Raw genomic sequence first — 23,457 nt, 5'->3', positions numbered from 1 at the left:
TTGTACTTAATTAAAATAACCAATGCAGAAGAAAAAGAAGTGAGTTTTATGGTCAAATTAACATACGGGACAGACAAGAGAGACACTGGAAATTTTTGCCCACTTAGTCGACTTGTTGAGTTTCAGCTACTTAGTTGTCTTTATGGGTAGCCTGAGACTGGCCTATACAGAATTTAAAGGCCTTCACACTGAGACAATAAGAGCAATTAACTAAATCCCCCATTCCCACTTGGAAGCAATCAGAAAGTATGCAACTCAGCCTTGTTCCCAAATTCAAAAGAAGTTGTCAGGCTCCAAATGAACAACAGCAAATTTATTGTAGAACAGTAAAACAAACATATATTCCCAGTTAGCGGTTTTGTCTCACTTCTATTAACTCTGAGACTTCTTCAGACTGATTATTTCTGGGCACACCCAACACTTTACATACTAAAAACTCACATGATCCAATATGTCACATGACTATTATAATTTTTTTTTTTTTTTTTTTTTTTTTTTTATAAAAACATATACACTTTTCATATATAAATATTTGTATCTATAAATTACTGTTTAAGCCTCTTGTTCCCAAATTGTCTGACAGGCAAGGTTTAATTCCAAAATGTAGACCACTTAGAATGTTAAAAATGCAGTCATTTACTAGAATTAAAGAATAAAAGCTTAGAAAAAGTTTAAAATACTTATCTAGATATTGCAAATAAAGAAGCAACAAAAACACTGATTTAAAATATCTTAATTATTTAAAACAGCTAAAATAGATGCGATCTGTTATCTTAAGACATAAAACAGGATGGAGAATAGCTAAAACAAATTCCGAGTGTTAAAGAAATTGAAACATATAGAAAGAAATGAGAATTTTCAGCAACTTACACATCTTACTGAATCTCGTTCACTTAGCTTTCCTGTTGGATAGACTGAGACAGGCACAAACAAAAGTTGAATGCCTAGCTAAGAAGCTGTTTTTTTATTTTAATTTACATTTGTGGACCGGGATAGTCTGACTGGATATATGTCCATTTTCAGCAGAGGCCTGGGAAGAAAAGCTCCAGGTAACACAGATGGAGCATAACAGATATGAGTCAAACACATTTACAAAGCCCTGTAGTAGGTACTCACAATATACACAGTGTGTAATAGTATACAAAAAAAACAGGGTGCAGCAAGCTATTATGAGCAAGAGATGAATATAATATTAATTTAAATAAGGCATTGAATAAGTATTAATCAGGGTTAGTACAGGGACAAAGCCAGTGCTCTTTAAAATACCGTTTGAGGCCTTTTTTGAAGAGACTTAAAGAAGGTTCGAGGATAAGGTTAGATGGAAGTGAATTCCAAGTTTTACCAACTATGTTGGCAAACAGGGAGTCACTGGCTGAGTTAATGGCTTTGTGGGTTTGGACCAACAGTTTATTGGATGATCATTGTTGCCTTGAATTACTGTATGGCTTTATGGTATTTTTCAGTGCTGGAGTATTTTCAGGGTGGTACAGAATTTTGTGTGCTACTATAAGCTAATTGAACAGAAGTAGGCTAGGTAGTTCTAGCCACCGGAGAAGACTGAGGTTTTGACAGTGATGTGTCCTATATGTTGAGCCTATGGAAAATCTTGCAATATGGTTGTAACAGTGAGAGAGCTTACTAAGTTCAGTTTTGCTCAAATTGGAGAGTATGAGGGAGGTATCAGATTTTCTGGATGCAATCCCTTTACTTATGAGATGAACCAATTAAAAGGCTTTTCTGACCACTGCCACTACATGATGGTCGAATGTGAGATTGTTTTCAACCTGAGTATCCAGGTCTCTCATCACAGGTTGTGTGCTGCCATTGATGTGGTAGTCAGTAGGGGTCATGTTTTTGCCTAATGGTATGATAATACTTTTTTTGCATTTACCTTGAGGCCATGACTTTGGCATCAGTCATTTGTTGTTTTGTAGCTGTGAAATCTTCTTGCAGTATTTTAACATCATTTGGGGAGTTAATGACAGCACCCAACTTACAACTATCTGCAAACCCGGTCAGCCATAGAACCTTTGTCTTTTCCTGGACCACTGAGAAGTAGATGCCAAACAGTAGGGGTCCTAGGATATACCCTGAGGAACATCGCTAGTGACAGGTCTGCTATCAGAGGTGGAGGCACCTATTTTGACCTTGTGGGTCCTATCAGTGAACCACTTGGCCACCCACCTGATGAGATAGGGATTTATGCCAAGCTGTGCTAGCTTTTTGATGATGCTTGAGTGGGGCATTGTGTCAAAGGCCTTAGCCAAGTCAAGGTAAGCTGTATGTCCTGACTTTCACTAATCCAGGGCCTTGGTGACATTCTCAAAGATGTCAACTAGGTTCAACAGGCAAGATCTGCACTTGATAAATCCGAACTGGGTGGGGTCAAGTGCTTGGGGATTGCTTATGTCCTTGTTTATGACATCCATAAGCTAAAGGGGCAATCATTTCCAGGGTCAGTAATGGCAGTTCTTCACTCTGCTGGAATGAAGCCTGTACTTAGTCTGTGGTTGAATAGGGTGCTCAATGACAAAGATAGTTCTTGCTGGAGATGGTGCAGAATACAGCCTTAAAGTATCCCATGGAAGCTGTGTTCTTTGCCTTGGATAGGGCCTTTATCACTTGTTCTACAGAGATGTGAGGTGCTGGACAAGTATCAGGGATGTCCAATGGGCCTTTGGGGGGACGGCAGTAAAGTCTGCACTGAACCTATCTGCTAGTAGGTTGGCTAAGTCAACAGGATCAGTGTAAGTGATACCGTTAAGTACTAGTTAAGAACAAACCTGGGCTTTGCCATGGAGGTTGCTGACATAAATAAAGAAGACTTTGTAGTTTCCCTTTGTTTCAGAGGCTACTTTCAATTCATAATTGGCTTTGGAAGTTTTCACTAGTGATCTAATTTGCTTGTTGAGGCTAAGGAGGGAGTTTTTCCAATTTGGAATTTGTTCGTTTTTATCCTTGGACAACAGTTTCTTCCTTTTGTTGTAAAGCCTGTTGACAGAGGATATCCACCAAACAGGTTTGTGTTTCCTTGAGGAGCAGGTTTTAGTTCTGTTAGGTATAGCCGAGTCCATGCAGTTGTACAGGGGCTTGTATACTGTATTGGTGTACTGTTCAGCATAGTTGTCTGCATCCTCTGAGGCTGATGGTGGTGTGAAGTTACTGATACCCTCCCTTAGGAGGTTGTAGTCAGATCTGGAGAAGTTTTTTAGCCTGGTTATGGCTGGGGGGGTGAGATAGAGACTTCAAATGAAACAGACCAATGATTTGATCTCACCATAGAAGAAGGTACTATGGGAGTGGTGCAGCAGTCAACCATGTTGGTGAGAACCAAGTCTAGAATGTTGTTTCCCCTTGTGAGGGATGAGATGAGCTGGTCTAGTGTGTTAGAGTTGATGAAGTCAAGTAATCTTTGGGTGAATGCATTAGTGCAGGAATAGTTCATCCAGTCTATGGGGTAGTTGAAGTCACCAAGGATCAGGGTGTTACGGGAGTACTTTGATGGAGTCAAGTAAGTCCAGGTAGGAGTACTGAGTGTCCTGAGTAAGGCAGGGAGCTCTATAGCTGGCTATAACTTGGATGGGTGTCTTGCCAACTGTCAGTTCAAGGGCGTCATGCTGACAAACCATTCTGGAGGTGTGCCTGTCCTTAATGAAGCTAGGGACTCCACAACATTTAGTCTTCCCAACCTCATTTTGGGGTCAGAATGTGTGGAATGAGGTATAGCCTGGTAAGGCAGGTGTGCTCTCCTCAGCTTTGAACCAAGTTTCCATGACCACACAGACATCTGCATCTTGCAGTGCAAGGAGAGCCTCCAGTGAGTGCATTTCCAGGTTAAAGGCTCCTAGTATTAAGCAGTATGACCTTCAATTTCCTTTTTGACTGATCTTTTATGTTAGAAGATGTATCTTTGGGTCATTGCCTAAAAAAGGCACAATGTGGGAGGCAAGAGCATTGGCCAGCATCCAGAATCCCAGGAGTAACAGGTGAAGGCCATCTCTGTCAAGGAATTGAGGCCTGTCAACCATGTCATCTCAGGCAGACAGATACTGGATTCCCGGGTCTATATTATAACAACAAACAATCAAATGATCGAACATTGTTATATCGAACTCTAAAGTTCAAATTTACAAGACATCAAAAAAATAGAACAGCGAGGGTCATACCTACCTGGGACACATACTCTTAGAGCTTAATCATGTCTCTATTCAGGTCCCATTCACATGGTCGACAGTTCATTTGATCGACTTTTATTTGGTCGACAATTCATATGGTCGATAGGCAGATTTGCCCCCCTCCCCAATGTTGTGCGACCCTGGAGTTGATATATATAGTTAGGGGGGGTGTGGGGGGCACAGCCCCCACATAAAACTGCTTGTCAATCAAATGAATTGTCGACCAAATAAAAGTCGATCAAATGAACTGTTGACCATGTGAAGTAGACCCCTCTATTCATATAGTCCAGGGAGGTACATCTCAAGTCATTCACATCAACATGGACAATGACAGAGTCATACTTGTACCTGTTGTTGAGAGACTTAAGTGCATGTGTGATGTGGTGGATTCTGACACCAGACAGATAACTGACAGTGGCCTTCTCCTTGTTGAGCCTGGCAAGGGGGACATTAGTGTGTCTCACAAATGAGTCACCAATGACTAGCATGTTTGGTTTATTGTTATGCCATATGGGCTGTGTTGGTTTATTGTTATGCCTTATGGGCTGTGTGAGCATCTAGTGTGTTGTCTGCTGTGTGTGATGTGTTTGGTGTTGTGTGTGGAATGTTTGTGAGTGTGTTTTGGAGGTCTCTGCTGTTTAGATAAGTTTTTATTGAGGACCTCTGCATAGGTGTGTATGTGTTGTGGTTGGCCATGTGATGTGAGTGGTGTGGTGTTTATGCTGGTAGTCTCCTCGTTGTCAGGAGTACTGACTGTGGCATGAGAGACTATGGATTCCAGGTTACTGATGCAGATCCATTTCTCACAAGTAGACAAATTGTGTGCTAGGAGAAGAGGGCTATCAGTGAACATGAGGCAGTTGCTACACTGTTTCAGTATGTCCATGTTGACCAGGCTAGTAGGAGAAACTGATGGGTTTGATTTTAGGCACTCCTCCCAGTCCCATCTCATAAGCTCAGTCTACTGTGTACAGCGAGATCATTTGGGAAGGCCAATCCCTGAATACTTGGCGGCCTTATGGAGACAGGGTTTTGATAAAGGTTTGTCCACAAAAGTGTAGACCACAAAAACTTTCTTAAATGTAAATTAACTGGCCTGAAGCCCAAGTGCTAAAACCAAAACTAACATTTAATTAGGGTATTAAAGAGCAGTAATAAATGCAGCAGAAAAAAGCACTTGAACACTTAAGAGCACGTGGCAAAGCAAAAAAGGTAGTAAAGTTGGAAGAACACAATTACAGTAGAATCAGCTGAGTAAAGTGTAAATTTTTTTTTTTTTTTTTTTTTTGTTAATGGAGAGGGAGGAAACAGAAAATAATTTATGATTAAGAAACTAAGAGGGCTGGCCTTCCCAAATGCTCTCTCTGTACACAGTAGACTGAGCTGATGAGATGGGATTGGGAGGAGTGTCCAAAATCAAAATTACAGCAGCGGTGAGCAATTCCAAAGCCATCAAGTTTAAGAATGCATCAACACTTGGGTGGTAGGGTAGGAAAAACAAACAAAATGCAGACAGAGACCAGCAATATTCAGTGAAACAAATAAAAAATGCGGTACAGTTTTGTTACCAAAATGCAGACAGAGACAAGCAATATTCAATGAAGCAAATAAAAAACACAGTATAGTTTTGTTAACAAATTGCAGACAGAGACCAGCAATATTCAATGAAGCAAATAAATAAACGCAGTACAGTTTTGTTAACTATCACTGAAACAGATTAAGTGGAAAAAAGTATACTTATATCAGCTTGGTATATCCAGATGGTTAAGGAATCAAATACAGCCAGCTAATCAGCTCTGCAACTGAGCACAAGTTCACAAAAATGTAACTCTTTATAGCAGTAGTATAAAATAAAAGATAGACACTCAGGTAATCAGATAAATCCAAAAAGGTGTTGACCAGTAGCTTACACCTTGGGTGGCCTGACTTTACAGAATGTAAAGCAACCACCACTGTGAAACCAGCTGGCTTAGAGCTAAAGTGCTGAACTAAGTCTGTGAAACAAAATGCAGACAGAGACCACCAATATTCAATGAAGCAATTAAAAAAATGCAGTACAGTTTTGTTAACAAAATGCAGAGTCCAGCAATATTCAATCAATCAAATAAATAAATTCAGTACAGTTTTGTTAACTATCACTGAAACAGATCAAGTGCAAAAAAAGTACTTATATCAACTTTGTGTATCCAGATGGTTATAGAATCAACTACAGCCAGAAGGTATATATAAGTGTAATTTATGGGTAACTACCCCTGTCAAACATATGTTTTATTTGTTTACATTTGGTGCATAAGGTTATATTTTGCATTTGCTTTCATTAATGCAATTGCAGTCTGTACATTTTCAGGATTATGTGCGATACATGTTTTAAGAATTTATTTATTTTTCAATTTTACTTTCAGTCTAATCTGTTTCCATTATGTATGCATAATGTTCTAAACGGGAAGCCTGGAGGTGTGGTGATATCCATTCATAGTAAAACTGAACATGTGTTATATCACTTATGAAATGTCTGGATTTTTTTTATGCAGCTATTTTATGGACAAACATATTTCAATATGCCACTTTGATTCTTACTCTGCTCTTATCATCAGATTAATCAAGCTCCATTTATTTCTATATTTAGAAATGGATAATCCAAAGTGAGAAAGGCAAGATCCAGAACCCACTACTCTCATCCTACTAGAGGTTAATAACAATCCATTCTAAACAGCCAGCAGGCAAGTGGCATTTCAGTGTTACTCACACTATGTTCTTTCTCATGTTCACAGTGCTCAGCAGAAAAGCATGCGCAATTTGCTCAGCCTTGGATCCACAAGTCCCTACATGCAGGAGCAGAGTGCTGGCTCTTACCCCATTAGACTGTAATACATCTGGACTTCATAGGTCCATAGGTTCATAGGACATTACTATGCTAATGGCTCAAGGGCCCTTACAAGCTTAGCCAGTTTTACCCAGATTTTTCCCAATTTTCTATCCTTAGGGGAAAGACAATAAGGATCAGCAAGCAGAGTTTTTACAACTTTGACTGCCTCAGTCCATAAAGGACATGGACACCACCCCAGGAGTGGATTTGCAATTTCCCATCTGTTGGTTCAGACTGCACTTGAAGATGGTTAGGGAAGGGCTCTGCTTCACTTGAATGGGAAGACTATTCCAGAGCAGGTCAATATCTAGGCCACATATCTGTCTCTCCAGCATGGTCTATTTGTACCAGAGATCATATTTAGAACCTTAGAGCAGGTAACCCTTTTGCAGTTAGTTTTGCAAATATGCAACATTTCCATCAGGGCTGGGTAAGAGCCTTCCTTGTAGGTCAGGCACAGATAACCCTTCAGTAATCAATAGGAAACCGAATACAGTGATAGGGCTTTTAATTGGTCTGCATATGACATCTTGGTTATAAAGCACAGATAACCCTTCAGTAATCATTAGGAAACTGAATACAGTGATAGGGCTTTTAATTGGTCTGCATATGGCATCTTGGTTATACCCTGTATTTTTTTTGGGGAGGAGAAACCTCTGAGGATGCTACAACTGTAACAGCTGCCTGGCAAGGTACATGTAAAAGGGTGCATTGTACTCGATTATTGGCCTGATGAGGGTCAAGTATAATGGTACTATGACATCCTTAGATGTAGATGCTATGCTGTTACTTATAAGCTGAGCCACAAAGAAGGATTTCCTCACCATTATGAACACATGATGGTTAAAGTTCAGGATATTATGTATCTGATTACCTAGATCTCTCACTACTGGGACCACTCTTAGGGGTGTGCTATTAATGTAGTAATTTGCTGGGATATTTGATTTCCCAAAGGGTATTATTATGCACTTCTTTGCATTTAATTTGAGGCCATGGCTCTGACACCAAACACTAGTCTGCATCAGATCATTTTCTAGGCTATCAACATCATTTAGGAGTCAATGACTGCCCCCAACTTGCATTCATCAACAAACTTGGTCAGCCAAAGGCCATCTTTATTTGTCTTGACATCTGAGAAGTATATCCCAAACAGGCAGAGACCCAGTACTGAGCCATTTTGTACTCAACTGGTGACTGGCCTCTTGCTTGATGTGGATTCCCCTAATCTAACAATATGTATCTTATCTGTGAGCCATGTGTCTATCCATCTCATGACATAGAGCTTTATGCCTAATTTTGTGACTTTCTCTATAATGCCCGAGTGGGGTATTGTGTCAAATGCCTTGGTCAGGTCAAAGTAGGCAATGTGGACTATCTTACTCTCAGCCATGGCCTTGGTGATCTTTTCAAAGGAGTCTACCAGAGGGATCAGGTAGGACATGCCCTTGATGAATCTGAACTGGGTTGGGTCTAAAGTCTGGAAATTTCCTATGTCATTTTTTAATCAGGTCCATGATTATCCTTTCCTTGTATATGAGGCTGGTCAGAATTATAGGTCAGTAGTTTCCTGGGTCTGCTGATGGTCCCCCCTTGTACAGAGGGATGACTGTTGCTGTTCTCCACTCTACTGGGACAAAGCCTGTCTGGAGAGTGAGGTTAGATAGAGATCCAAGTGGGTCTGCTAGGTCATGTTTCAAGCTATGTAATAGGCTCCCTGGGATTCCATCAGAGCCCATTGATGCTGTGTTTCTAGCTTTAGAGAGTGCAGTGACAACCTGTTCTTTTGTTAGAATGACAAAAGTATGGTATGGGGGGATTTCATGGAGAGTGACTGGTGGTGATGAGAGGATATAACATAAGCTTAATTTATCGGCCAGCAGGTTTGCTATTTTTTCTGACTGAGAATAGGTAGTGCCATCTGCAGCAATCCCATCACATTGTTGATTGTTTCCCTTAAAATTTCGGACATGACTAAAAATGCTTTGTTGTTAGCCTTTGCTTGGGAGGCTAATTTAGTCTCAAATTTAGCTTTTGAAGACTTGACTAGTCTCTGTTGTGCACCCACCCACTTACTTCTAGACAGGAATTTCTTCCTTCTGTTGTATAGACTATTTATGCCAGGGGTCTACCAGAGTGACTTGTTTTACTGGCTAGACCTGGGTTTACAGAAATCAGGTACTTTTTCTATGCAGCAATTTAAGTGGTTGCACAGGGCATTTGTGTATACTTCTGCATAGGCCTCCATGTTGTTGGGGTTGGATTGAGTTTTTAAATTACCTATGCTATTACTTAATAGAGGATAATTTGCCTTGGAAAAATTCTTTAGGGTTTTAGAGTTTGATGGGGAGTTCTACTATTACAATTATTTCAATGGATACCAATTTATGATCCAATCTTAACAATGAGGTCATTAAGCTAAGGGGGGTGTAATGCTGCCGTCTATTTGTGAGTACTGTGTCAAGGATATCTGAGCCCCTAGTGTGAGTACAGACCAGCTGTTCCAGGCCATTTGTATTGATAAAGTCCAGGAATCTCTGAGCCTGCGTGTTAATGGTCATGTATGTTTCCCAGTTTATGGAAGGACAGTTAAAATCACCCAATAGTAGTGTGTTGGACTGAATGGTAAGTAATTTTAGTAACTTCTGGTATGCTGAGTGGTTTTCATGGTTCATGGTTGGGGACCTGTAGCTAGGGATGATATGGTGTAGGATTTTGCCTATGTTCAGCTGGACATAGAGTAGCTCAAGCAAGTCATCCTGCATGACCATTTTAGAGGTGTGATTTTTTTTATGTAAATGGAAACACCTCTTCCTTTCATTTTTTTTTTCCTTTTCAGGGGGTGATCTGAATGTGTGATCGGCACAGTAGCCCTGCACTGCTGGTGCTTTCCATAGCCTTGGACCATGTCTCTGTAACTGCACAAATGTCAGCATTCTCCAGGGTGAGGAGAGCTTTCAGAGAGTGCAGTTTCTTGTTGAGACACCTAGCATTGAGTGGTAGTATCTTCAGCTTGGCATTAGAAGAAATTGTTATGTTGGTAGGTCCGTTGGTTTGGCACTATCTACAAAATACACTATGAGGGTAGCTAATTCATGTTTACTTGTCGGCACCAAAATGTTGAAAGTGAAAGTCATCACACGTGTAAACGGAAATCTCCGTAAGGAGAAATTTCTGTTTACTGCAATGTAGTGTGATCTCAGAGTTGGTATATTTAAGTAGCGGGGGGTGAGGGGGTGCAGGGGGGGGGTTTGCCTCCCTGCATAGAGCAATTTGTGTTGTGTTTGGGTGTTTTTTTTGTGCGTGTTCGATGTTCGGGAGTTTCGACATTTTCATGTTGATTATTACGCTGTCAACAGTTTGAGTTTTCAGCAGCGTAATATAAACGCGCTAATTCCTTGGCCAGTATTCATTAGCCTACCAGCAACAGGTGCAGACCATCTCTGGCAAAGCAGTGTGGTCTGCCTATCAAATCATCCCAGGATTCTAGATCCTTTTGGAATAACACCAGTAGTTAAGCCAGTTATTGAAGTCAATCATTTTCTGTTTATATTGTGGAATCTTCTTGGTGAGAATAGAATGCTGTCCAAGGTAAGGCACATACCAGCCTGTGATATGAATTCAGAGAGGTCCGACATGTCTCTCTTCATATAGTCAAGGAAGGTATGTCTTAGGTCATTTGCACCCACATGAACTATGACTGAGTCATAATAGTACTTTTGGTTCAGTGGCCAGAGTATCTGCGTGATCTGGAGAATCCTGTTCCCTGACAGGCAATTGACTGTAACCCTCTCTTTATCCTACCTAATGAGGAAGTTGTCCATATGTCTCATGATGGATTCTTCTATGACCAAGATGTTTGAATGTGAGGTGTTTTACCTAAGCGGCTTGCTTATGGAGATACTGTGAGGTGTATTTCTATGTGTAGTGGTTGGTGTTGAATTGGTTTTGTTTGCATGTGGTTTCTGAGGGCAGCATACAGGAGGCCTCTGAGGTTATGTAAGTACCTCCACATATGTGGGTTATGTGTCGAGACCTTACGTAGTGAGGGAAATAATGTGTGTGTGCTGAAAACCAGTTTGGCATTTGATTTGTCAATATGTGAGAGTTGTGTCTCAATTTTCATAGTGTTTGTTTCAGGATTAAGTGGTTGTCAGTATACATGAGACAATTGCTACATTGCCTTAGGATGCCCATGTCCACCAAGCTGGCCAAAAAGATAGCTATCCATGTTTTCAGTTTTTTTTACTATGGGTTTAACCAGGCAGAACAGTGTGGAGACTTAACTGGAATGGAATGATAGCACATGGACAAATGGGGGTTATGCTTAGTGTGAACTGCAGCTATCCAATAAGGTGATGCTGCTATGCATACAACTCAGATGTTTCTAGAGAAGCAGGGAGACTGAGTAAAGTTGCAGCGATAGTTATTCTATAGGAAATTTTAACTTGAATGCATTTGTATCTATAAAGGGCACTGCTAACTGCTGCTGCAGGGAGAGCAGCTTAGCACTTATACAGAATCAGAAAAAAACAAGTTTTACAACAGCAAGGCATACAGACCAATCAGGAAAACACACAATAAGCTTTCAGCCAACAGTCCTCAACTCAGATAGATTTGCTGCAGCACACTTCTGCCAAAAGAGTACAGTCAGTAAACCCTCTTAATTTAAAAATGCTGGTTTTAGAGACTTAAACTGTCTTTCTCTCCCAAAGATGAGTGAACTTATCTCAGCCAGTGACTCCCCCAAGCATAGCTCCTCTAGTGTGCTAAATCACCTGCAGCTGTTCATGTCTCTATCTTGCTCTCTGCCCCCCCCTCTCTCGCTCTCTATTGCAAATGTGCTTTAGACAATCCTGTTATCCAGCTTTTATTTCCAGAGCCCAGATACGCATATAGCTAGATAGGAGAAGATAAACAGATAGACACATTGATACAGATAGATATAAAGATAAAAACACAGTTCACACATCTGGTAAGAACAAATTGCCATTTTGGCTGGTAGGAATCTAGTACACACAAATTGAATAAATGTGAAGAAGTCCAAGATTAAGGAATAAAGCACTTTCTATTAACTTATTACATCCAAGTGACACCTGTAGGTGCATTTGTAGTTAATTCCTACTGACACCTGTAGGCGTCAATATTGTTTTCCCATATTTGCATCAATAATTCTTAAAACATGCTATGTACATGTTTTTTAAAGATTTCATCTGAACACTTACACTATGGTAACCTCAATTGCATCAATATTTGACTTCTGCCTAGTGTAGATAAATAGATATTAGCTATTGAAATTATTTTTATGATATTAATTCATATAGATATAATTTTTACATTTTTCTAAATATCTCAAGGACCAGGTAACACAGACTGAACTCCTTAGCCTCATATGAAAGCAATCAACTAGATGAATAAAATGCTGCTGACAGTATGTGTTCAACTTGAGTGGTTATTGAGATATTGTTAAGTTGTTTACAAAATATTACACATGTAATAATTACTATGTTTACTGTGACGTATAACATTTGGCTTAAGATCTAGAACCTAAAGATTACTACCACTATAAAAATAGTTTATGCTGAAGAGTTTGCCATGTATACTGTTTTCATAACCCCTATGGCTCCAGAGATATGAACATTTGTCTGAAATGTGAAGATATAATTTGATTTTATCAAAAGTCTTAGGCTCTACCCATTGGAAGTTAGAGTGCATAGTTCCTGAGGTCCATTGCAAAAATAAATATTCCAATCATTTTAGTGTGGATATTTTCTTTCTCAACTGTATTCTATAACAGAAGGTCTTTGCTTTTTTGTGATTTTTCTTTGTTGCCAGTTGTATTACTGTTGCATTAGAATATATAAGTAAGAAGGTGTGGGGATGATGGATTGGGGTGCGGGGTTAAGCTCCCATGTGAACATTTGTTTTTTCATTTTTGGTTTGTAGTGTAGGCATGTTTTTTTTTTTTTTTATTTTTGTTAGGAATGGAATAAAATGCAACATTTTGTGCAGCTTTGATGCACACATCAATGTTAGCCAACAGGTTTGTCTAAAGCATGTATACAGCAACTCTATAGCAAGATGTGTACACATTTGACTGGTAGGTTAATATATTTGTCTAAAGAATGTATCAGTAAAGGCTTCAAAAACAGAACAATTATGTTGGCCTTAGCAAATAAACTAAAATCTGTCCACACTAAAAATTACTTCAAAAAGGCAAAAGACAAGCTCCAGTGAAGGATGATAAATCACATCATGAGCCAGACATAGTTACATTATCCAAGGGCAGACACTAACCTTTCATTAATTACATCAGGAATTGAAGAACCAATACTCAGCAATACACTGAGCTTATAGCCAGTGGCAACACCCACTGAAAAAACTGGTAATTTACTACCAGACATGTTCAGCTCTAACTTCTCCAAGAAGTCCACCCCTGGTATTCATTGTCAAAACATCTACTCAACAGAGCTGCCCATGATTACCTGTCCAAAAGCTTTAGGTGTCTTCTGAAAAACTATGAACAATATGTCTATGGGTACAGAGAGCTTACCATTTAATTTTCTTGTTAGTATGAAACATTGTTTCTTAGATCCCCTCACAAACTTATTCAGTCTTATCCTTTCTAATGGGTAAGTGTCTGATGCCTAGAGAATTGCAGCTATGGCATCCACTCTACAAGGGCTGGGTTATCACTGTCCCTAGGAACAGTATGCCAGTTATGCAGATCCATGACAATAGCTGGATTCTTTTGTAGTCAACCATGCAAACTGATCATAAGGAGCAAACTCATTTAAATGTACACAGCATTTGAAATGAAAAAAAAACAGCGTTTTTATAAGGGTGAAGCACCCTATACCTCTCAATGTGGTGGGGAGCTGTACTCTCCACCCCACTACATACCCATGAATTATATATACCAGCTCAAAACTTGCACAATTTGGGTAGAAGGAGAAATCCTCAGGAAAATGCAAACTCAATCTTTGCTGCAAAAAGTATGGCAATTGCATACTAATGATTCCTTATATAGAAGCTAGTCATTCATATGGTGAACACAGGCCTTGCTAGTTTTATTTGTAAAATAATGCAACATACAATCTCAGTATTCATAAATACATTTTTTAATTGCTTATAGTACCTTAACCCAAATAATATGGCTTTCTAAAAAGGTAGAACTTGTCTACTTAACCTGATGGAATTCTTTGTGAATGTCATGAAAGACTGGATGAAGACAAATCTATACATCTTGCCTGGCTTCAATGCCATTTCCCTCTCTGGCATTATGGGAAAGCTGAATCATTTGAACATAACCTCCTACCTAATGGATTGGATAGCCAAATGGCTTGCAGACTGACCACGCTCAGTCACAGTTGGTGGTAGACAGTCATGTAAATGACAAATCACCAGGCATATGACCCCTAAGGGAACATGCTGAGGACACTACTTTTGGCATATTCTTTAGTGATGTCAAAGCTGATGTCTAATGCTTATTACTGTCTATGTTTGTTGATGATTGCAAATTCAGAACTGTTATCAGTTTACCTGAAGGCCATCATATGCTTCAAAAGGGCTTATCCTTTCCCAACTCTTGATGCCAAGACCATGGACTAAAGCTAAGTGTGAATAAATGCAGTACTGTACTCAGTGGGAAACAAAAACTCTCTTGTACCCACCATCCCCCTCAAAATAGTTAATGTCATTTGTGTATGGGGCACATTTGTGGGCAATAAACTATCCTTTCACTACCATTCATAAACTATCATTAGAAACGTTTTCTGCTTAGTGTGACACTGCCAGCCCAACATGATTCATATGCTTATCTTACAAATGTAAGAGAACTATATGTTATGTGTATATTAAACTACTGGTGTAGAAGTGTGTGTTTAACAGGGTTTGTACAGTACTGAGCATCAGGGATGTGTCCACAGTGTACCCTACTGGAAAAGAACAGAAATGTATAGAAACTATATACGTGTGCAAATGTATGTTTCAATAGTAGAAGCTGGAACATACAGAGTTAAGTTACAAAGCTTCAAGAAAATAAGTTGAAATTAAAGTGTTTTACAATTGTGTTATCTCTCAGTTTCAGTGAAGCAGACACAATGTCAAGAGCTAAAGGTTTTCTATTGTCTTGGAGAGAAGTAATTACTAGGTCTAAAATGTAACAGTGTTTAATTGTTTTACGACTTCCAGTTCTCAGTAAACATCTGAGAGATGTGTATTTTTAACATGGAGATGTTAGTTCTGTTAGCCTGGGAACTGAAGGCAGGTGACAAAGAATGATGTCATCCAAGCTGACCCCGCAGTAATGTTTGATATTAATTTAAGAACTCTCTAAGACTGAGACTTTGCATTTTGTGTCTTGTCTTGGACCTAGCAAGAACATCCACTCATCTGCAATTGCCTTGCTATGTAAGTAAGACTTAGAGTATAATATATCTCATAGATATAGATAGGAATACAGTAAAGATTAGTTTAGATGTTTTCTGTATTTATTTGAGACTGTCCTGCAATGTTGTTTTAAAATATTTCCTGTGATTCTGAACTATGAAGTAACTGTGCTTGTTTTCTGAGTATTGTCTTATTCTTTTATTATTAAATATATTTAAAACTATCTTGGTGGCTGTTATTTGTGAGACATGTTTAAGCTCTTAGAGTACTTGCATATGTATTTGGTGAGACTGTAGAGGCCACTCCTAAATAGTAACATTACACAATAGGATTGGACTCCCTTTGTTAAGAGCCTTAAGTAGCTGATAAAGAGTTGGCAAGTGGCAGCTGGTACTACCTTATAGTTTGGGCAGAAAGGAGCATAGCTAGTAAACCTGTGCAAGCCTTTCCAGGTGTATCTATGTGTTTGTATATCAATCAAATCTCAAAGTGTGTGTGTGTGTGTGTGTGTGTGTGTGTGTGTGTGTGTGTGTGTGTGTGTGTGTGTGTGTGTGTGTGTGTGTGCGTGTGAGCTACTTGAGCAGGGGCATGAACCACTGGTTGGACAGAGAGGGTGCTGGAGGTCTTAGCTTGGCCACTCGACTGAGATCTCAACCCTATAGCTGTGTCAGTGGGAAGTCTTATTGGGGATCTGGAGAAAGAGGGAGACACCAGCACCAGACTGACTGTGATCTCTGTGTGCTCCTAAGGGAAATTGTACTTTGCTGTGTGTGTACTTGTCATCCTCCCATTGTGTATGTCCCTCACTATTGCCAGTGGTGAGGATTGAGGCTCCGTGGTTACTGGGTCAGTGCAGGGGCATCACACTAAGCTTAGCTAATTATTAAAGTCACATCTTCTAGGTCTAAAGAAGTCACTGTCCCCATCTACCTTTCCTCTATCTAACCCTTTGGCATGTGCCTATCCAAGTATATCACCCAACTAGAAAAAAACTGCAAGCATTCTTCAGAAATGGAAATCTCATGCATGAATTCCCCATGCTATTACAAAGCCTATATATATTCTCTCTCCTATAGACTTTTGTGTGTTGACCTTTCCCTGCTCTACAATGCAGCAATTGACCTATTTCTCCTTGATCTCTTATACATTAAAAATAAAAATTGGCAGCATCAATAATTCCTACACTAGTAACTTAAATTTACATAATAATATAAACAAAACTTGCTGGTGTGATTGATATTTCTCATGCAGAAACATCTACCTGTGGAATAAGCTACCTTTCCATTTCAAACAAACCATCTTCCTAACTATATTCAAAAATTATATATTAAAAGCAGGACCACCGAATAAAAACCAAAAACACAAAAAAAATTAAATAATAAAGAAATTGTGTTATAGAGGCAAAAAGGTACTTTAATAAATATAAATGGTGAGCGATTTCGTAAAACTTCTTCAGACCATACCAATATCACAAAAAACAGTCATTAAATATAAATTTTAAAAATAAGCAATCGATAAACAAACAGCTCTGAAGCACATGACATGAAACCTTCTACTTTTCAGTCTAGGTTTTAAAGAAACCTTATCATTAAGTCCATATACTTTATCAGCTTGCAGGTGTAATATCCAAAATAATTCAAGGCTCTCAGTGTGATTAATGACATCCTCAAGTCTACCATTTTCACTAATTACCTCTACAACCTTAAAACTAAAATTATGTGTAATATCTGTTTCTTTAATGTGCCTACCCAAATTATTGTTCATATTCAAATTTCTGATATCCCTCTGATGCTCCCTTATTCTTTCAAGGAGTGTTCTGTTTGTCTTACCTATATAAAATGTGTGACAAATTCGACACTGTGCCAAATATACAAGGTTCTTGGTCCTACAGGTGGCATAAACCTTGAAATCATATGTAGCGCCAGTGTTTGGATGTATAAAACCACTATGGGAATCAATTAGATGACAGAAATTGCATGAGCACATGAAAAAGTCCCCTGTATTCTCCGGACATTATCAGTCATAGGATTCTTGTAGCATAATAATCTTTTTAAGAGGTTTTTTGTTCCTAAATGAAAAAAAATAGGCTGTGTCCCTATCAAGGCCATAATTGCCCTGTCTGAGGTTAGCACATGCCAGTTATTTTTGATAATGTCACAGATGGCCTTAATATTACTAGAATATGTTAAATTAATTCTTGGTGCTTTATTGGTGGTATCAGAACCAGATGTTTCATTCCTACAATATATACTAGAAATATACAGAGAGGTTCTGCTACCTCTAAGGGCTCTAGCCTCATTGATACCTTTCTCCACTTCTTCGTCCTTGTAGCCCCTGGCCATCAATTCTTCTGCCAGCACTTCTAAATCTGCCATAAATCTATCTTCCCTATTATTGAGGTGTGAAAGCCTCATCGCTTGACCCTTAATGATTTTTTTAAAAATATGTGGGGGATGAAGACAGTTCCTGTGCAACATATGATTCTTATGGCAGTCTTTCCTGTAGCGACTAGTAATTATGCTACTATATTGATTCTTCTCTATCTGTATATCCAAATAATCTATCCATTGTGTAGAGTAGTTACTGGTAAATTTCAATAAATTGTGGTGCCATGTAAATATTCTAAAAAACATGAAAACTCTTCTATAGTTCCCTGCCAAAGCATAAAAGCATAATCTACAAACCATTTAAAAAACTTAATGTGATCTAAAAACCTATTTTTGGCCAGGACGTATGTTTTCTCCCACTGTGCAAACACCATGTTAGCAAACCTGTTGGCACAGGGGTGCCCACGGCCACTCCATTTTTCTGCCAATAGTAATTATCAAACATAAAAAACATTATCTAATATAGTTTTGATAAAAAAACATAATAAATCAGTCTGTCTCATGTCATATGTACCATCTTCTAATAAAAACTTTTTTTAGTATATTCCAAACCATATTCATTAGGTATCACTGTGAATAAGGAACATATATAAAATTATAAATAAAGTACCAACTCATAAGTCCATTTCAGAACAATACATATAAATGGGATAAAAATTGTCTAGAATCATTAAGGACTACTGAATAACTATCTTCATTCAAACATTTTCCCACTGGCTAGATGGGGATCCATTAATTTACCTTGGCCTCCCTTCCATGTCCCTTATAGATTAAAAGAGCAATACAGAAAATGGCAATGAATAGGCTGCAAACAGCCTGTCTGACTGGTTGTCTAGTGCCTTGTTATGAACTTATCAACCTAGAAGTAACTGAGTGCAGCTGTGAAGTATTTATTAATTAAACTTGTGAACAGCTGATCATTATCTAACTCTTTTTGGAAGGAGTACAAAACAAAGCTGAAGTAGGGGCATTAGCCAAGTTATTAAGGTAATATATGTGTAAGTCCCAGGAATTGCAGTATAGGCACTTAGTAACAGGTAAAATATTTTCCATCTTAAAAGGAAGTTGAATGTTTAAAAATAATGCCAAAAAATGAACCAGGCAAAAAACTGTGGAGAAACAGAAAATGGCAAACCCAGGGGAAGCAGTAAAGCAGCTAGTGAACTAGTGTTGCTTTTGAAGGTTTGGCAGGAAATCCATGAAATGAAGCAAGCACATCAAGCCAATCTCACACCCTATAAAAATAGACTAAATGAGGTTAAGTGGGCTCTGAACAAACAGACCACAACAATACAGGCGATAACAGATGACAACATGAAGTTAAATACCTGGCTTGAGAAAGCAGAAACAAGATAAGACAGAGCAGAAACCAAATTAACTGATTTGGAGGACAATTTCCCCCAAAGAAATGCCAAAATACCTGGACTGCTTAAAATGTAATGATCTTCACTGTAAAAATGGCAATGGTGCAGCTGTTGATTTAGTGAACCCATATTGCAGAACAAGATTTGAAAATTGAAATGTTGCACTGCACAGCATGGTTCCCAGTTACAGAAGGAATGAAGAAACTTAGGCCTGCTGTTATAAGTCTGCAAATCTATGAGCTCAAAGAAAAAGCTATGGCAGCAATACGGTAATCAGGTAAAGAGATGAGTTGATGGGGGGGGGAGTGTTCAGAGACCAAGACTACTCATTTGAAATAAGGAGGAGGCAGGTGTTTGCACCAGTAATTAGCTATAAAATTAAAGAAGATCAGCAGTTGATATACCAGATGAACATAAGGATCCACATTCACAGGCAAACACATATTTTTGGATTCAGAGGCAGCATTGGAGTTTCTATGTAAATCAGAGACATGGATGAAAAAAGAATGACAGAAGAAGCTGTTAAAGAAATGAGAAGGAAATACAGGAAAAGTGAATGGGGCAGTGGGACCTTTTCCAAATGTTCAGAAGACAGCAGCAGTTAAAGGAGAGCTTGAGCATTATCCAAGATGAAAGAAAAAAAATGAACTGAAGACAGATAAAAACAGGATTTAAATAAAGCAGATGGAGACACCAGGTCCAACAGACATTAAGTAAACACTGAAAGGAAAACTGGATAAAGGTGGAACTGTGCAATACTATTTTAATTTTCTTTTTACTTTTATATATTTTCATACTTAATATGACTCCTTCACCTCCTTGTTAATTTTGTTTTATGACTGATGTGTCCTAAATAAGCACTCAGTGAGACTGTTTGTAAGCAAATAGGAGCACTCCCTATCCCCAGCAAAAAAAAAAAAAAAGACTGAGGCATGAGATAGTCATTGATAGTGGCTCAAACTCATAACATATGGATTGCTGTAAGAATGACAAATAAGAGGTGCATGCCTAATTAGACACGATGATGGATGGTATCTCTGACTGGCTGGTAAAGGTGGAAGCAACATAAAGGTAGGACATCCAAAAACACGAGAGTCCTGGAAATGTGACATAGAATAAGATGACTAGAAGTAAGTCGAAATTTAAAATGAACAGCTTCATGGTAAAACCAAAGGTAATGCAGTGTATGTGCAAATTCCCACAATGGAGAAACTGGTAGAATGAAAATTATAAAAGAACAAAACAGATGCAATCCTTGAAGAAGTTACTACAAAAGTAGAAAGATAAAAAGGGAGTAAAGAATTAGCTTAGCAAGTTTATATTTTGCATATACCTCCCAATCAATGAAAAAAATTAGTGGTCAGATAAAGACAGTTGGAAGAGAAGATGGAGTCTGTACAATAAGGGATACAATTACAGGGAGTGAAAGGAATACCCTGAAAGAGGTATTGGAAGAAGTTAGAAACGTTTATGAAATTTCTATTAGGAAGATGAGGAGCTAGATCATGATGAAGAAGGAGGGGAGATTAGGGGCCAGGAAAAAGATATCCGGAGAAGGGACAGGAGGAGGATAATGATCTGATAAAGGGAACGATGAGTAAGATGGAAACCAATAAAACGCCAGGCACAGATGGCCTGCCAGTGGATGTCTGGGAGCTTGCACAAGATAAGGTATAGGGGATGTGGAGTAAACTATTTAATAAAGTCATGAGGGGAGAAAGTCCTCCAGGACTGTGGAAAGAAGCTGTGATCACAGTAACAGATGAAGACATAAAGGGCTAAGGATCTCCTGTCCACCTCCTCCAACAAACCAATATCAGTACTGAACCATGACTATAAAGGTTTCATGGTAATCGTGTTAGAGAGGTTAGCAAGAATAATGCCTAAGATAATCCATCAGGATCAAATGGGATGTGTCGGGGGAGGAGGACAGTGGAACATCTAACAAAAAATGTTAACATTCCTCATTATAACTGCCTTTTGACCATATTTAACTAATTTGTGTCTGTAATATGAATCATAGAGGACAGCTCAGTTAAAATGCAGGCAATGTACGCTACATAGAAAGCAGACCATTTTCAATCTCATCTACTCTTATCTGGGCAAGCAAGTATATACGCTGTGACCTTGTGGCTTGCATCAACGCTTGAACATAAGTTAGCAGAAAAAAAGAGGTAATAGTGAAAATGTAAAGCCATGTATAGCTGTCTCTGTATCTGGCTACAGTACCCCTTTAGTGCAGTGGCAAATGTTTATATGTGGGACATAGCCTATACAAGTATTTTAGCTTTCCACATTCATCCTTTCATTTCATTTTACATTTTGAGTCCAGTCATCACACAGTTTTGCCCTGTGTGTCGCATATATTTGCTGAGTTGTACCCTACAGTTTCTTCTATTAGAATGAAATTCATTTTCTGTTAATTTCCTTTTTTACACTGCCGTTAATCAGAAACCGAAATTCTAAATATTGAGGCAGAGAAATTTAGAATGATGATTCATTTTTTTCTGAAATATATTAATCACGGGAATGAGCATTTCTTTACCAGTACTTATGCAATGTCTTCCTTGAAACATTGTTCCATTAAATGCTGTTCTAGAATTTTCAATGGCTGCAATAGAATTATTCCATGAACTGTACCAGATCATCTTTAATAGAAAAAGGGATTTATCTGAGAATGTTCTACAAATAAAACAGCAAATAAAACAGTAGTTCATGTAGTTTTCAAATAAAAAATATAATGACAAAATATAAAAGTTCAAGCTGCATGAGCAGAAGACTGCAACACTATCCAAAACAGCAGCACACCCATGAAAACACCAACACATTACTTTTATGTGAGGGGAGAGTTTCTTTGCAATCTTTTTGTCACTGGAATCTGTATTGTGTTCCATGTATACAACCACTTCAGAAAAGAAGCATTTAAAAGGCATGTGAGAAGGCATGAAGAAGGAAGAATGCACGTAGCTTTGATGTAGGTGTGTGATGTGTAGATTTGCATTCTACATATCAGGCAGAACTGATGCATTGTTTTGGCCATGATTGTCTGCAAAAGCAACACACATTACTATGTTAGTGTTGTTGCAAATGTTGCAACTACCCTTGCAACTACACACAGTAAGTGAAACTCATACATCTGAATTCAGGGAAACTGAAATAATCAACACAGCCTGACAAGGACATGAAGTGCCTATACTGTGTTAATCCTCTTCTGAGTGCAAGGTTTATTAATAGTGGCATTAGCAAGACATTTTAAAAATGCATATTTTTTTCATACATATCATACATGTTTTCAAAACATTGTTTCCTCCACATATACATCCAAACTTTAATATAGTTTTGACAGTAATAGTAGTGAATTATGTGTGTGATTTTATTGTATTTTGAAAATATATATCAATAAAAATTTATTATGGAAAAAAAAAATGCATATTTTTTTCATTTTTCCCCTTATAATATTCCACAGCTTTCAAGTCATTCAGTTATTGTAGACTGTTTCATATGATCATATCCTGTATTATCGATTGCATGTTCTAAATAATCTGTTTAGGTATGAATTTCTAAATGTTATACCAAGAGATAACCACATCTGTTATTTGACATTATTTTACCCTATTTTATGCTACCAATCAAAATAACCAGCCAGTCTGTGTTTCCCTGATCCAAAGAGAATTGCTTGATTGATTATGCTGGAGTGAAGCAAGTGATTGCCTGAAAATTACAGTGTTCAGTTTTGGGGAGTTTCTCCTTTCCCCAACCTGGTACAACCATGGAATTCATATGTGTAAGTATGAAATTGCTGGTTGGAAGTTCCATGTGGGAGGAGGGGGAAGGCATTTTTGCTCCCTTTTAAAAGCAAATAGTTTTGATCTGTACTGTTGTATTATTTTTATATTTCAATGAGTCACATTAGAAATTCTATATTGCTTAAGACTTCCCCATGAGAAGATGCAGTAATTTCCTTTTAAAACTGCACTGAGTAAGCATACAAATGCAAATAAATATTTCATTTATTTTATTTGTTACAGTTTTTAACAGACAGGAGCAATGTTCAATGCTGCCTATTTCCAGTGTTATCCAGGACTGCACAGCTATACAAATATGACAAAAATATCAATTGCAAGGCTATAATAGCACCAGCAATCAAATGATAAAATAATGACAGATCATTTAGGAATTCTTGCAATAAATTTCAAGGCAGAAGAAAGCAAAATGTAATATATATATACACACATATATATATATATATATATATATATATATATATATATATATAT

This window comes from Protopterus annectens, chromosome 12.part0 (genome assembly GCF_019279795.1).
Source record: "Protopterus annectens isolate FY-2018-M chromosome 12.part0, PAN1.0, whole genome shotgun sequence".
NCBI lineage: Eukaryota > Metazoa > Chordata > Ceratodontiformes > Protopteridae > Protopterus > Protopterus annectens.
The sequence above is the reverse complement of the archived record's forward strand: the minus strand, read 5'-3'. Positions refer to the sequence as shown.